A 17,446-nucleotide genomic window follows, 5' to 3' on the forward strand; every position below is an offset into this window, starting at 1 on the left:
TTAATTTCTGTGCACAGTGCAAATATGAGATGAAATTTCTCTTTATCCCCATGGACTTTCTTCCTAAAATAACACAAAGCAAATCCAGAAAAACTTCCTTTATCAAAATATTCTCAGAATATTTAGCTGAAGTTGCCAATGCAGGGGAACGAGGCCTCTCTGTACTTCCTCACCTACAAAATATGTTGCAACAGGACCTGGGACTAAGCTGTGTTTCTTATTCAGCCCTATGGCATGATGACCACTGGAAACTGTCGTCTAACCAAAGAATTAATTGCTGTTCAGAATTTATCTCCTTTGCCTTTTGTTAGGAAAAGCTGTTGTAAAGTCAGTCAAAACTAATGCAGATTCCACAGGGAGGGAGGAGGTAACTTGAATGAGTTGCTGCTCCAGGTGAAGGCAATGGCCACTGGATCAGACCTATTATTTTTGCTTTTTCTCCAGTCTGTTTGGACTTACGCAAGCTGGGCTCTGTCACATGCGGCCTCCAAGGCATTGTGAACCCCAACACCATGGGCTGGGCTGAAGGAATTGGCTGATGGAGGATTTACGGTAAGAGCAAATGTATTTTTAACCACCAGGATATGCTTATCGTCAGGAAAGGGCAAGCAGCACTCCTATCTCTCCAGGGAAGGGGAAGTGTTGAGCATGGCTTTAGTTTTTTTTCCAACCCTTTCCAAACTCTGAAAGGTTTTTTCTTCCTGAGACATGTTGTCGGATTAAATCAGGGAGTTAAACAGACATTAGTCTTGGGTCACAGGTGAAAAATGCTAAATGCCGGGCATGCAGTGTTTTTTTCCATTGCATATAATGTGTCTTTATCCCTTTTGTGTTCAGGAAAGACCTTTGGAAAGACTGCTTTGAAACCGATCTTTTATTTATTATTTTTTTTTAACACAGTGTCTGTCCAGAAGCTTTTCAGTTTTTAGGGCAACTTTGATGTTTTTTGACTTAGAGAGGAAAACAGGCTGCCCTCCTTGCAGCCTTCCACCTCACCCTGCGGCCTCTGCAGTGAGCAGTGCACCAGGCAGCCATGATTTCAAGCTGCTTTTTGGCTTGGTTGCTAGACCTGAGCGGGGCTGCTTGCACTCCCCTCACTATGGCTGGGTGTGCCCTGTCCTGTGGCACTCTATTCCTGTGTTTGAGCTTTGCCACCTGGGAAAGCAGCAGCTGTGTGCAGGTGGCTGTGTGTGACACTGTGCTTGGCTCCCTTCCTACCTGCACACAGGGACATGTGGCCCAGCTCGGGGCTCATCTCTCAGCAGTGAGGCCCTGACATTTCCCACTGCTTGTGTTGCTCTCACCAGCCCTAATCCTGCCTCGGGAATAGAAAAGCCTTTAACATGCAATATAATTTACTGTCAGGACCGATGACAATAATGATCCCTTTCAGAGCACCTGGGCAGGAGGGGTATTTATAGCATCAGCAAAACATCAGGTTGGGGTAGGAAGTCACAAAAGGAAGACAGGCTTTGAAGTGCTAAATGCTGCCTGCCTACCAGGTGCCTGGTGCTGCTACTGCCTGTGTTGAGCACTGCTGCCCACCTCCTTGGGGGAGAAATCCAGTCTCATCTCCTACAGTCTGCAGCCTTCACCAGCTCCATGTCCTTCTCCCATCCTACCTACAGCATCCTGCTTTTATTTAGGAGAAGTTCAGGTTGATTGTAAAAAAGAATTTCTTTGAAAGAGCAGTGATGCGGTGGTACAGCTGCCCAGGGAGGTGGTGGAGTCACTGTAGCTGGAGGTGTTAAAGAACCATGGGGATGTGGGTAGCTGGGGGTGGGTTGGGGTTGGACTTGGTGAACACAGCGGTCTTTTCCAACCTTAATGATTCTGTGACATGAGTGAGTGCTGATGGAGGCCTGCGCAATGAAATGAAGGATGACTTCATGGCCTGCTGTCAGTGCCCAGTGTGGTTACACCTGTGTTTTTTCCTTCATGTAGTGACCTCTTAGGGACAGGGAGGGCTGTGCTGCTGCTTGTGAGCAAGTCCTGGAGTGTCTTTGACCTTTATCTCTTGCTAGTAATACCCTTGTGTTGGAGGATCCTTTCAATAGGCAAAGGGCCTGGACACCAGGCGGAGCTGTTCTCTTAGTGCAGGGCTCACTAGATTGCTGTTGAATTTTCTTTCTCATTGGTTTAATTGCCCTTTCAGTTCCCCATCCTACTGAATAATAATACTGCAGAGTCCATTTTCTGCCTCTCAGTCCATCTCTTTGTTTCAGTTATGCCTGTGCTGTTCTCCTTGCTATTGTAGCGTGAATTATTCAGGGAGAAATGTAAAATTCCCTCATCTGAAAGTCTCATACCACATCTTAGAGCTTGCCATGAGGCACAGAACATTCCTGGTTCTACCTGCTTTGAAGAGGAAAGGAGAACTACAAGCATAACGCTGTTTGGTCTCAGCAGAAGCTTTGGAGACTGGCCTGTTTTCATGGAAACTGGGTTGTTACTATTAGCTTGGTTTTATGTCAGGACTTGATTCCTAAATCGTTCTTCTTTTCATAAAGTGGTTTGTGAATCACACAGATGAAGTGACACAGTAAGCAAATCCTGCTTCCCTTTGATGCACAGTCACCTAACCTCGTTTTTGTAACTGTTCCCTGAATTTTCTGGCTTATTATTAATATTTCAATGAAAGTTATTAAAAAAAACAACAACACTGCTACCTTGTTTTCTTGTTTAAAGAGAACAAGAAAGTTGTGTAAGCTAAAATGAAAACAAAACTGGTTTGCAGCTGAGTAATTGTGTAACCAACGCGTTAAGAAATGAGATGAGGAAAGGGCTGAGGAGAAACAGACTGACATGAACCCTGCAGGTACAGGGCATTGGCTGAGGTTAAACAATTGCAGCTCTTTGCTGAACTCGCTACAGCTCGGTTTGGTAACAACGTTATGCCATCGTAATACTTCTTGTAAGTTAGACAGGAGGCTTTAAGTGCAGAAGTGTTCCATCTGTCTCCATTCAGACCTGCAGGGTCGGAACCAAGTTCCCCACGACTTGACAACTTTAATGTCCTTGCAGAAATGATGAAGAACGGTGCATTATGTCCTGCAGGTATTGGTCTGGTGACTGACACAGAAGGAAATCATTACATTTCTCTTTACCCACTTTACCCAGATCTATCTGGACTCTTTTTTCCCCCTTAAGCTAACCTGTTCAGTGAAGCTGATGTAATAGCAATGGCACTGGATCTTGCTTTGAGATGAGAGAGGCTCTTCAGATTTGCACTTTGTTGTGCAAAGATGTATTGTTATGAAGGCCCTGAAGATTAGTGTTTTCTTGCCTTATTAGCTGCTGTGAACAGTTTGGGGGTATTGGAACTGTTGCCTACTTTTGCTTTGAGTTTGTAAAGGAAGGTATAGCATTATCCTGAATGTCTTGCTATCTGTAGAAGCGAGTTGAGCTGAAGTCTTTGCTTTTTCCATTTTTTATTTTATTTTGTACTACCATTAGCAGCACGTTGAGACAACATCTTCCTGTGGGATTTCTTTGGGACATTCAGTTCTGTGGATATAATGTGGATTTGTGATTAAGTAAATAAATGTCCTTTCTCTGCGATTGAATTCGACTCAGTTATCTGAGTTGAAGAGCATCAGAATAGTGTAGTTTAACCGAGAGCTGCCATCATCACAGCTGCAGGCATCTGCACCCCTGTGCTGCTTTCTAGAGAAGGAAGGATTCTTCCTTAAAAGTTCTCATTGTGTTTCCAGCACACAATGCAAGCATTGCTCTTGGGTCTGATTCTGGGTTTGACATGTGGGAGTAGCATTAAATTTGCAAAGCAAAGAGAGGCTCCAGCCCAGCAGATACCTGGGGCTATGGTTAGGTTTTGTATTTGCAGAACTTTTGGTCTGACTTGCAAAGGCCCCTGTGAATGTAGAGGGCTGCTGGGCAAGCAAATGTTGTGTAGACCTGGAATGGCACTCAATTAAAGTCAGTAGAGTTCAGGAAATCTGCAAATTTAGAGAACAAGGGGGAGAGTCTTGTCAGCAGAATTTCCCACAGACTTTACCACCACGCTCCCACTGTACCAGTTCATTAAAGAGACCTGAAAAAAAAACTTACTTCTTGCCAGCCTGGGTGACTCCTATCACAGTTATGACAGGTTTATTCCATTTGCAAGTCAAAACAAGTTTCTGCTCTCTCTTGGAGGTACACAATAATCAAGATAATCCTTATTGCTACACCAGCTACCAATGCCTATAGTGTTTGGTATTCACACTTTCCTGGCACCATCCTGACTGGCAAAGCAAAGCTTGCTTGGGTGATAAGTTTAGCATAAGAGATTCTCCTCATTAGCTTTGGGTGCCATGAATCAGAATGATTAAGTGGTTTGTCCAAAGCAGAAAACAGATTTAGTGTTTCTGCACTGCAGTCTTAATAAATCATGAGTGTCACCAAAAAAAATCATCTGTCAACAGATTCACAAATATTACCTGAAAATATTGCATCCTATCCCATAAATATGATCTGTTTCTATTTATACTATGGGCCTCAGACCTTTACCATTTATTAATTTTTTCTACAGAATGCCTAGGAACTTGAAATTATGGTAGTTTAAATCTTCTGCATGTTGAGCAAATGTCACTGGTGGCCTGAGCTCTGGTCCTTGCTCTTGTCTGCAGTGAGTGACTTGCAGGATAGAGGACAGATCCTTTGAGGTGCCAGACAGTCACTGAAGATTGTCACCTGTCCTCATGACTTCAAAGTCAGTTCATGCCTTGGAGGACTTGCTTTGCTTGTTCCCTGCTTATAGACAGGAGAAACTGCCACACTATAGGCTGCTTGATCTGAGGCGCTAATCCTCTTGGCTGAAACTCTCCCCCTCCTTAGCAGTTTGTGTGGTAAAGAGTTGCTTGGGGAGCTGAGCCCTGTGATGGAGTGTAGAGCAGGGGAAGGAGGAAAGGCTGTCCATGCAGGTGGATTGGAAGGACTCTGTTTAGAGCTTCTTGTATATAGAAGTGCTTGTTGTCAGCTGACTTCAGTGAGGTGAGCTTAACTTTTACTCTATTCCTGCTCAGAAACTTGCTTGGAGTTGCCCCATCCTACCATGCACCAATGCTGAAGTATACCCAAGGCAGCCCACAGACAAGCCATGCAACTCACAAAGTTTGCTGGGCTCAGGCCGACACTCTAAAATCCCTCCCATCTGACTTCCCACCAAGTAGCTGCTGGGTTTCCCAGCATCTGGGGTCAGGGTGACTCCTTTCTGGACAGAGCCATGATGCTAATGTGACAGAACTAATCTTGGTGTGGCTGCTGGCAGAAGTGGCCCTGTTTGCACAGTTTCTGGTAGGCAACATCATTAAGTGGTGCTGACCAAAGCTTAGCCAGGACCAGACGTTCTTAGGGGAGGCAGCTTGCAAACAAGCATGGCCTTGGTCATGTACTGTGGACCAAGCTCATCAGGCTCCCTGCTGCTTGCACACTGTGCCAAATCCTACTTCCTCCAACGCTCTTTCAGTATTAGTACACCAGGTCATATGTCTGATGGGTGCAGGGACAGGGAAGTCTCACCAGAATTTTAAGGTTTGTGGGCATCTGCCTGGGGCCAATTTGGTTCTGTCTCTCCTGGCCCCTGTACACATTATATTATTCTTTTCTCCTTTTTTGAATTCCCTTGAAATGGCTCAACAAAGCCATATCTCCAAACCCACTGTTTACACTGTGTTTGAGCAGATTTACACTCTGTGCATTCAAACCTCAGTTTACTTTGCGCTAACCTCCCTGTGCAGGCAATCCCCAGTCTTGCCCAAAGCAACTTGCCCACTTGAAATGGGATAAGTACGTGCTTCCCAGCTGGTCCATTGTTCTGCTGCTCGGTTACCCTACCATGCCAAGCCTGATTTGTAACTGTGGATTCTGCAAGGCGGGCTGTGGAATGCAAATTATTCCAGTGTATTTGCAGGTCTGCACTGAGGAGGAGTACAGGAGCTCGATCCTTCTATTTCTCAATGGCTCGTTTTTGTTATGTAACTCGTGTTGCCCCACCACTTTGAGATACATTGCTGGGGGTTTGCAGGTCACTATTCTTTTGTCAGAGAGCCCAGGATCACAAAAATGGTGTGCTTATCTAGCAGGGAGCTGGCATTCCAGTGGTGATCACAGCACTTGTATGCAAACCTTTCTTCCAAAATCTCACCCGGAATCTATCTCCAGGCAAAGGTGGTGTCTCCTCAAGCACTTCACAGTGCTCAGTTGCTTAGAGAAGGAACTCTGACAGCAGATAATGCTGTTAGCATAGCAAAGTCTAATGGAAGGCAGGCTGCTTTCCACAAGCTCTTTTATCTCAGGTAAGCAATATAATTTTTTGCTTTCACTTAATAACCCCATCTACCAAGAAGTAGAGGAATAATTTGGTAATTATATGTTCATTTGATGGAGTGCACGTAAATGGCTGCAAATGCTTGCAGATTTTAATAACTCTACGAAGTTACATTCCAGTCATTCTGGTTAGTTGTCCTTTCTGCTCTACTTCTGAACAAAAGAAGCAATTTTATCAGCTGCCCAAGTGAGAGTTTTGGGGGACTTTCTTACACAGAACAAGGCAAGAGTAGGTTAAAAATCCTCCCCCTCACACACACTTGCTCCCTCTCCAGCAGCTATCCCTGTTCTTACAGGCAGGCTGAGTGGATTAGCTGCAGTGCCAGGAAAGAATGATGATCCCACTCAGCACTAAATCGCCCTGTGGGAAGGGATGACCTAGAAGGGAGCTGTGAGGAGGTTTGGGAGAGTGGTGAGAGGAGGCACTTCTGCCTTATGTGTGAATTAAAATGTGTTTGATTACTGGATGGATCTAGGGCATCAGTGTGGCTCCGAGTCCTGCACGTAATGTCTCACAGATGAAAGGACTGTCTGGGTGCAGGGATCTCAGCACTTGTGGCAATCTCATCCTTGCTTTGAGTTAGCTCCTGGGTTAACGCGCACCGCTGCATTGAAACCACTGCTCTGATATCCAGGCCGGTTTTATCACAAGCTTTGGTTTCTAAAGGAAACTCACCTCCGAGTTTCCTCTCTCAGCAGCACTCCATCCCACCTGCCCTCCAGCTGCTGCATGGGGCACGATGGCTGTGCTTTCCTGCAGATATCCAGGCCAGGTTGTTTAGGTGATCTCTGCACCACAGAGACAGGAGCTGATTGTGGATCCCTTTGCTTGCATTTAGGGCTTGTATTATAAAATGCTGGTGCTAGACAACTGAATGCTATCCACTTGAGCAAAGCCAAGGCTCATTTGAATAGGTGCTTTCTCTTCTGTAGTTTTGTGCTCTGAGTGGTTTCTGACTGACTTCCAGCAAGGTAATGGTCAACCTGACTGCTGTTTGTCACCTCCTATCAGCTAAATATAATTTGGATTTTATTTATCTTATGTCTTTAACAAGCTCTCTGATGTGACTTCTTCCTGGAAGAAAAAATTCCACATGTTGCTGTCCTTACACAAAATAAATAAAATCTGTCTGTGTTCTTGCCACGTTTAGCTCTATATATATCCCTGGTACACAGAGGAGATAACAGCTTGGGAATTGGCATGCTGAGAGTAAATAAATGAATTTACAGTAAAGCCTGGTTATTGTTTTTAAAGACCTATTGAAAGGAGAAGACTGTTCTTAATTTTCTCTCGTAATCTCATTTCAAGATGTGCAGCCTCCAACGGTCTGTCGGAGTGGGCCTGTGCTGTTATCTTTGCTCTCCAGTTGGAAACCCAAAGGACGTGGTGGTGCTGGGTCCTGGCTGTGCTCACCAGCAGAAGCCCTTTCTACCATGGGACGGGATCCTGAGGGGTGGTGAAAAGAGCTGTTAATCCCGTGCTGTTTGCTTTGCACACCACACCCCTGCTTATTGCCCACAATCTAAATTACAGGGGCGGCCAAACTTGCTTCCTGTTAAAAACAATAGCCCTGGCTGACACATCGCATTGTAATGCACAGAGTGCGAGGGAATGGTTGGGTGGGTTTTATGGGCAGATGGGTCCTGGCCCTGCTGGGGTCTGTCAACAGGGTTACCACATTGCTGGACAGATAGACGGCAGCTGGGGAAGTATGTAGGGGATATTGCTGGTGGTCCGCCATAACGGGAAGTTGCTTGGAGAATGTTAATCAGAGGAAACGTAGCTGGGAATGTGGGGGAAGCTTCCTGAAAAGGATCATCCAAAGTTTATGAATTCAGTGGGAATTTCTGTAGGGAAGTTAGTGAGTGTCCAGCTGCCTTAAAATCTCAGACGAGCTCTTCTCTGTAAGAAGAAGGGTGCTATTTAAGTGCAGGAAATATTTTCACTAGGCAGCTTTCATCTGAAATATGTTACATGGGGATATTAGACCTAATTTCCTCTGTTTCTTCTACCTCCTCTAGGAAATGTGTGTAACAGTTGGAGCTGATGTTCTTTGTGTCTAACAGCACAATGGGGGAGAGCTGCACGGAGCAGGAGCTGGTCCCTCTGCAAACAGGGGATTTACAGCAGGTCCCAGGTACTTCCCAGGTAACTGTGCTGAATCACAGCCAAAATGTCACAGAGGACATAGGTAACATACCCAGCTCGTTGCGTGCAAACATTTTGCATTCACAATATTTGGCTCACAAAGGCCAGGACAGGCTGGGTGTGATCAGGACTGCTGGCCTTTGAACACTTGGCCACCAGTGCTCAAAAACTGTGGCTTTTTTTCTTTTTTTTTTTTTTCCTGATATATCGAGACACTCCTTGTGAATGTGCTGAAAATCCTTCAGTTTCGTACAGACTTAAGATGTACAGCGCTTTTGGAAATAGGAATTGCATTTTTCTTCTTTGAAATGGACAACATCACTGTCTTGCACACAGGGCCGGGTCACTGCTGCTGCCCCCATGTTTACTCTGGTGAGGAGCCACCGAGGTCGGCTGTTTTTGCTGCAGCTGAGCTGGCCCAGCACCACAGCAAAGGGGCGGTGAGTCAGGCCCACAATTGTTTAAGTGCAGGAAAACGAGTCGTATGTGCAATGAGATCTGGGCACCGGAGCTGGAAAATCCGTAGGAACCCTTTTGCTGTTGGTTGGAGGAGACTTATGTTATGAAAGCGTTCCTGAGCCATTATTGAGGCTTATTTTTCAAGGGATGCTGGCATGTTGGGAAACTGTGCTTATTTTGATTTTAATGTTCTTTTGTTCTTCATTCTGACTCGGAATAATACCTTTCCCCTATGAGCCAGAATTACAGCTGGAACCAGGTTAGGGGTTCAAGATGAATCCAGTTTTCCAGAGATCTGCCTGATTTCTTCCTTAGAAAGGATTTTTCCCTATCTCCACCCACAGTTTCCAAGGGAAAATCCTGAGTATACGCTGGGAATCCTGGGTGTACTTTGGGAAGGTTCTCTCTCCCTGCTTTTATTCTTGCTGTGGGATCAGATGACATCTGGCTCCATTGCTTTGTCAGCCTTTAGGTAATTTACTCTTTCTATCTCTCATCTACCATGATCTATACGATCCTCCCCTGAGACATTCTAATGTCTGGAATGAACTCCCCCTTCTTCTCTGGTGAACACTAAGGCAGATGATGAACTGTACCCAAGTCTACCCCTTTTTCTCTGTAAATTATTCTTCACTGTCTTCCTCCTTCCTTTCCTTGGCTTTCACTAACAACCTCATGAAACGTCTGACTCCTTGGGTTTTTTTTTTCAAGGGAAAAAATTTAAACAAAACCACATTCAGGCACACAGACATACACACGCAGAATACGAACAATGAGCATTCACAGACAACCAACAGCGTGCTCACAGAGATGTGCTTATATAGAGATACGATGACGTAAATCAACACCCAGCAGCATTTATTAAATTACCCAGTTATATACACAGAGGCACAGGCAGATGGGTAAAGGCTGCATTTTTCCTGGTGGATGAATGGAAACATTGCTTCAGTGCCCACAGGAGGATATTTTGGAAAGCAGTGGCAGCACCACATATTGAAGGTGATACTTCTTTATTCACTCTTTTTGGACTAATTGGCTTATCCTAAGACATGGCAGCTCCAGCTGCATAGCAAGTGTGAACCCACACAGTTTCATAATCAAAGTCAGTGTGAAAACAGGGCAGCAGACTTTCCTGAAACCCTCCCTTCTTCCCAGGCATGACTGATACCAGAGACTGCATCCTGAATTCCCTCCTTTGATTGCTCTGGGCAGCCTACCTCTTCCTTTTTTCTTTCTGAAGAACTATGAAAGGAAACTAATGAGACTGCCATGATTTCCATAACTCTCATTTGGATACTCATTTACAGGTGCTAGTAACAGAAAGCTAGTTCTTTGACCCTAAAATGGCTCCCTTCCCAGCTGCTTGTGTGTTGGTGCTTTATGGTACAGGGTTGCTGTAGGCCCTGTGTACAATCAAGGGGAGATTTATTCCCAAAACACAGCTGTACAGTTCCAAATAGGTTTCTTCCTGCATGCCCATTCTTCTCAGAGTGCAGGGCACTGGGAAACACTGAAGTTCATTAATGGCTCATACCTGGCTACCCCCACACCCACTTAAAGAGAGAAGTTAATTCAAACAGCTGCCTGGTGTAAGCTGGTTCTCTAGCTGGATTTTTTTCTTTATGTCTCCCATACAGATATATATTTTTCATTTAAAGATGCTGCTCTGCTGGCTGTAATCTCATTAGATGTCCTTGAACCATGAGATCCACCTGCATCCTCAGTCTATCATTTATATATTATGATGCCTCCAAACATTCCATTAAACCACCCCTATGATCCCTACTTACACTTTCCTGTGCAGTTCACCTCCTGCTAACATCACAAGTGCTATTTCTTGTTTCACTGTCAAAATTCAGATAGCCTTTAGAACTGCTGATGCTCTTTTCTTTTGACAACAGAACTAAAAAGAGGCCCAACTCACACTGTCTGTGCTCACAAACAAGACCTGCTCCACACAATGCCTTTATTCTGCTGCTGTTGATGACAACCCAGCCCAGCTGCACAGTTCCATGGACCACCTCCTGCAGCTCCTCCCTCCCATCACCTGTGTGGATGTGATATGAATTGATATCTCTGTTGCTACAATGTGCTAATGGGGTTAACCAATTTGCAAGTTGTTTTTCAGCTGTGCTCTCCATAGTACTCCCAAGGTCATACCAAAGGATTCAAATGCTGGTGCTAAATAGGTGAATTTTTCCTACAATACCCTTCTTTACCTGTCTTTTAAAACATGCTAGAGCATTAACAAAAACCTCCAACAGTATGTTATAAAAAATAACCTTTTACACTGATAAGACATTGAGAATGCCTCCCTTTTGCAATAGTGGGGTTTCTCAGAATCTCTGATTTCTGTGGTCAGCCTTAGGCACTACAAAATCCATATGCATTGTTATTCTTTTCTATGCTCTTTTCCTTTTTTCCTTCCCCCCCTAGATGTGATATCTGATGCATTTCTTTTAGGTGTATAGTACAGTTTGTCTACGTGGGTGAATCCTACCATTACTGACCATCTGTTCTTTTCATATAAATCTCTGGATTTGTCATCGTGTTGCTCTGTTGCATGTCAGCTGGGGACTGACCTAAGCACATCATTGCTATTCTCTCCTTTTCCCCTTAGATTACCAAGACTACAAGGATATTATGCTTTCAAGAAACCAGCTGATAAAAATAAAAAGGTGTGTAATTACCAAAGCACGCCCCGACAGCTGATTTCATTACTTGTATCTGGGAACCTGTAAATCATGAAAAAATCCAAGTGCATTAAATTGATGCTTGTCTCTGCCCTTTGTATTTGTTTTCATAGAATTCATGGTCCAAGGACAGCCTTTATGTGTATTCAGAAAGTGCTCAGCACAACAAAGGCACCAGCACCAGGTGTGCACTGTTATCAGGTGAGAGTTCATACTTCACATCAGAACCCTGTTCATATGAACGTCACATTAAGAAAGGACTGAGGACCGGTGGGAGAGTTTCAGCTGCATTCTGTGTAACATTGCATTTAAACAGCTGAAACACACTATTTAGTAATAAAAAGATAATAAAAAGAACAATTAAGAACATTTTTTAATCTTTTCTTCCAAGAAACGATTCTCTTCACCAGAGAATCCATGGATACTAATCCTGCTGATACTCTTTTACACTCTGCTTTTTGTTTTATTTTTTCTCATGTCTTTTGAAAACATCCAAGACTTTCAGCATTTCTTCCACTTCTCATTTCACTTCCCCCGTGTGTTGGTTCAGTGACTGAATATACACTTCCCTAATCTGTGAACTACCTTTTTCTTTCTTAGTTGTTCTTCCTCTGTTTTGGGGAAACTTCACCTTACTGTGGCCAGCCCACAGCTCTGCATCATATCCCATTTCCTTTGGACTTTTAATGCTTATTCTGTGTTACAGTGATGTTTTATGGGTGTTAATACCCAACAGTGCATTTTGGATTGATGAGCACTCACAGCTTGGAATAGCTGCTAGGATGTGACCTATTGATGGAATAGGAAGTATTAGCTGGAGGTGGGAAGACGAGGTAACGATAATGCAGTTTAAAGGAAATAGTGACTTTTCACCAAGTCCTGCCAAATAAAAGCTTTTACGTACATCTTAAAGGAAAAAGGCAACAGCCTGATGAATTCTGTTGGAAGCTTTTCTTTTTTTTTCCAGGGCTTTTTCCATGCCTAGATATGCGGGTGACCCTAAAAGAAGGTAGTGAGAAATGAGTAAGGGAGAAGTTTACCACTTAAGGCTGCTGTCACTTAGAATGGTGATGTGGGAGGACAGTAGCTGGTACCTTATTTGTGCTCTCTAATTGGGTGCAGCAAAGCAGAGAAGAAACTTTAGGCTCTTACCTCTTCCTCTGTATCTTCTGCTGATTTCCTTCCTATCTACTTGTCGGTTTATTTTAGTTGCCTTTTTGTTTCTGTTTGTCCCATTCAGACTTAGACTTGAGAATATAGACTTGAGACTTCCTCTTTCCACTTAAATAAATCCCTCACCACAGCAAGTCTGTTAATGCTGGTTCAGCTCAGACAGTTTTTAGCCTTCTTTGTATAGTGCTCCATCCTACTAATACCAGGTAAAAGTCAGACTGGAGCACTGTTCAGATCAGCAGATGGCAGGCTCCTTCTAGCAATTGATACCACCAGCTTCATCCTACATACAGAACGTCTGATGGTGACAGGCAGTAAAAAAGCCATGATTTCTGCAGCATGCACTCAGAAGTGTGTGTTGTGTCAGAGAGGAATCAAAGATACGTTTGTAACCAGAGTCTGCCTGGCACACTGTTAGCCCCATACTGTTATTTGCATCTGCTGGGAAAGCAAGAACACAGTGATGGAGTAAACTTGAGAGAAGCAGAAATGTGAATGGCAGGGATGTCACACTGGACTCTGATTTCCCTCTTATGACTTCACCTGTGGAGGTGTCTCCCAAAATTGACGCTAGGCTTAGAAGTGAGTGCTGAGAAATTAGGGTAAGACATGCTTGTAAATGCAATCTTGATTTTATGCGCTTGTGATTGATGGTGCCTTAATCAAGCCCGTCCTTCCCTCAGAGGCAAATACAGAACTGCTCCTTGCAGGGTGGTTTCTTTTATCGTTATCTAGATAGGTTTTAAATGTCCATCACTCCTTTTGGGAAACAATTCTGTTTTATGACTCGCTGTACCTTCCTAAGGAGCCACTGCAGTGATTAACTCAAACTTCAAATGCAGGATTTCTAGCATTATTGATACAGCATCTCTTTTATGTTTTATATGTTTGCCTGAATGTATTGTATTCCCCAGTTTCACCGAAGAGTGGTTTAAAAGTATTTTTAACAATACAGCATTGTTATGAAAATGAGCTGACTACCGAGTCTGATAGCAGGAATTTGCTCTGAGTCAACAGTGGCAATTTACAAGCATTGACTAACGAATTCCATAATCCACACAGCACCTCTGTGAATAAGGGAAGAAAGCTCCATTATCTCTAGTGTGCATCAAGGATTAAAATATGAGAAGGACAGCTGCTGTGTAAGAGTCTAAATGGATACTGAATACAAGTTGGGAATTCCTGGTGCTTCTCTGTTTGGCAAAAAAAACCAAAACACTTTGCATTTCTGTACTGATATCTCTCAGGGACTTGTTGAGCCTACAATAGCAGTGGGGTTCTTGTTTTGTTTTATTGTGGTTTTTGTTTTCCTATAGCAAGTATGAACGTAGTAGGCCCTTCCAGCCTCCAACAGAAAATTTCAGTGAAACAACAGAAGCAGATTTGATTTCTTTCCTCTTTGACTGGGCTGCAGGAAGATTTTGCCTGATATCATGATATTCTGTAAAACAAATCAGGAATCATGCAAAGGTGGAATAAAGACTTACCTTATTCACCTTTCTAGCTTTCCCTTTGAAATCATAATACGAACCCAGCTAATCCTTTTGGGGAGAGTGCTCTGGCCCCCATTGCAATTGCTTCCTGACTCCCCTCATTTAGCTTGTCACACAGTGCTACTGCATGGGTATACTCTCATACAAGGTGCCTTTAGGCAACAGCTTTTTTCCCTGCTTACATTTTGGCATCTTAAATGTTTTCTCATGGGTTTTCCAGCCCCCCCACTGCTCTACAGCCTGTGTTATTGGCACTGAACAGTATTCACAAATTACCCATCTTCTTTTCCTTCAGAATCACATTGTTTTTGTTCTAACACATTGATGTATCTGCTCATAAAAATTAGATTCCTGAAAGAAAATTTAAAAAACTCCAAACCACAATGACCCCCAAATATCACTTTGCAATACTGTGGTACATGTAAAGCTGAGGTGTCTGCTGGGCTGCATAGAGCCAAAATCATACAGTCACCAAGGTTGGAAAAGACCCCCAAGATCATCCAGTCCATCTGTCCACATACCACCACCATTTCCCCAGTAAATCATGTCACTCAGTACCACATCCAAATGCTTACTGAACACTTTCAAGGATGGTGACTCCACCACTTCCCCTGAGCAGCCTGTTCCATCTCCTGAATACTCTTTTGGAGAATAAATTTTTCCTGATATCCAACATGAACCTCCCCTGGTGTGACTTGAGGCCGTTCCCTCTTGTCCTGTCACTATTACATAGGAGAAGAGGCTAATGCCCCTGGCCACAACCTCTTTTTGGGTAGTTATAGAGCTATAAGGTCTCCCCCGAGCCTCCTCTTCTCCAGACTGAACAATCCCAGCTCCTTCAGCCACTCCACATACAACTTGTGCTCCAGACCCCTCACCAGCTCCATTGCCCTTCTCTGAACACACTGCGGGGCCTTGATGTCTTTTATGTAGTGAGGGGCACACAAGTGAATACAGTTTTGAAGCGTGGCCTTATCATGTACATGTGGACAATCACCTGCCTAGTCCTGATGGCTACACTATTTTTTACATAAGCCAGGATGCCATTGACCTACCTGGGCACGCTGCTATGGCTTGTGTTCAACCGAGTGTTGACCAACACTCCCAGATCTATTTTGTTCACACAGGGAAGGCAAGACATCCAGCTTCTGCTTTGTATAATTTATATGGAATATGAGAAAGGGGTTCAAGTTTTAATGTGCTCAGCTTTGGCTCACATTTGCTTCAGGTTGAATGGCTGAAGCACATTTCAGCGAGCAGCGTGTTTTGATTTCACTCATCAGGGCTTTTGGTTGCCCCATGCTGGCATGCAATGTGAGATTTCCTACCTTGATCTTACTGTTCTGTGCTGAATTTCCTTCAGAGATCACCTGCAGCGTAGGAGCATGGATTCAATGAGCTGCAGACGTGTAGCACCACTGAGTCCTGGAGCTGTGTCCTTGACTTGCTAGCAGTGGTGCTGCCTGATGCGCTGCCCTTTTGCAATATATCTCAGTGAATTTCAACATCAAGCTGCAGATTTTAAGCAAAAGCCTGGATCTTGCCAGCTAAGTCATGCGTTGGCTGCTGTAGACCAGTTGCTTTTTTTGTTTCCTCCCGTAAAACACGAGTTGAAAAACCTCTGCTCTGAATTGCAAGGAAATTCACAGACTCTTTGCATAGTGCCCTTCTATTGGCAGACAGCTGCCAGGGTTGACAATTCTGGTAGATTTAAAGCAGTGGTTTGAGCAGGTGGCTCGTTTGCACGAACCTGCACCAAAATAGTCACATTGGTTACAGTTCTGACTGACAGAAGCGTTGCTGTAGGTGAGTGTATGCAAGTTGTGCAGTTCTGTGCATGGTTCTAGAGCCTGGTACTTAGAATTGCCCTGGTAACTTCCTAGACTTTTCTAGATCATTTCAACACAGACATTCAACAAAAGTATTCATAGAGTTTGCTAGTATCGATAGGTTACAAAACCCTTCCCTGCTGAAAGCGTTTACCCAGCAATTCTGCCGTCAGACGCAAGCCTATTTCAACACAATGGCTTTATAGCAACACTCATGATGGACACACTCAGAACTGTGCACCATGCAGTCAGGAGTTGTCTCTGACAGTCGCCAGCAAAAAAAGGCTGATGGCAAAAGCTCCCAACCCTTCCAGTCACAGCTCGTCTCTCCAGTTTGTAACCGTGTGGCTCCTGATGTGAGTTTCAGATGGGAGTTTTCTCTTGGGCAGGTGATGTGTCTGCTGGAATCACACACCTCCATTAGCAGGGAGTTTCAATGTTTAAGATTTAGATTTCCATTAGCAGGGAGTTTCAACCTTTAAGATTAATATTGACTCTTGTGCTGAAGCAGCCCAGTGCATTTCTCCTCAAGTCCTGACTTTAGATGTTCCCAATGCGATGCATCCCAACATTGAGTAATGCGTGTATTGTTTGAAACACACATGTTACTAGTCATGGTGTGGTGGTTCATTAGATTTCCATTAGCAGGGAGTTTCAACCTTTAAGATTTAGATTTCCTCTGACTGTTGTGCTGAAGCAGCCCAGTGCATTTCTCCTCAAGTCCTGACTTTAGCTGTGCCCAATGTGAAGCATCTCAACATTGAGTAATGTGTGTGTATTGCTTGATACATGTTACTGGTCACGGTGTGGTGGTTCATTAGATTTCCATTAGCAGGGAGTTTCAACCTTTAATATTGACTCTAGCTGAAGCAGCCCAGTGCATTTCTCCTGTCATGACTTCAGCTGTGCCCAATGTGATGCATCCCAACATTGAGTAACACATGTGTATTGCTTGATACATGTTCCTGGTCACAGTGTGGTGGTTCAGGACAGGAATCTGGAAGCAAGATCCACAGCCTGACACTACACTGGCCTTTGGACCGCTGGCTCATCGCACAGCCCCAAGGCTCCATAGGACTGAAGGAGCCGGACGCCTCACCTCGATTAAACACAACACCAGCCTTTCCCTCAGGGCAGAGGGCAGTTCCCAGTCATCCAGGTGTGCCCGCACATCCCCTCCCTTCCCTGGGCGGTTCCCTCATGTCCGCCCCGCCTCGCTCGGTCCCTCTGTGGAGAACAGTGGAGGGAGGGTTGCGCGGGAAGCGCCGCCACCGCCGCTGCCCTCGGCGGCTCCGCAGCCATTGACGTCAGGGAGGGCGGCAC

General features: G+C 44.4%; 1 long non-coding RNA gene across 1 annotated transcript in view; it reads right to left on the reverse strand.

Annotated features, from left to right (window-relative positions):
* Nucleotides 1–16,782, reverse strand: part of LOC116653955 — a 21,288-nt gene extending 4,506 nt beyond the window's left edge. The window contains exon 1 of the long non-coding RNA XR_004308616.1: nt 15,623–16,782. This is a non-coding gene — a long non-coding RNA (uncharacterized LOC116653955). The remainder of the gene's footprint in view (nt 1–15,622) is intronic.
* Nucleotides 16,783–17,446: the final 664 nt, after the last annotated feature.

Source organism: Coturnix japonica, chromosome 11 (assembly GCF_001577835.2).
Source record: "Coturnix japonica isolate 7356 chromosome 11, Coturnix japonica 2.1, whole genome shotgun sequence".
Classification (NCBI taxonomy): domain Eukaryota; kingdom Metazoa; phylum Chordata; class Aves; order Galliformes; family Phasianidae; genus Coturnix; species Coturnix japonica.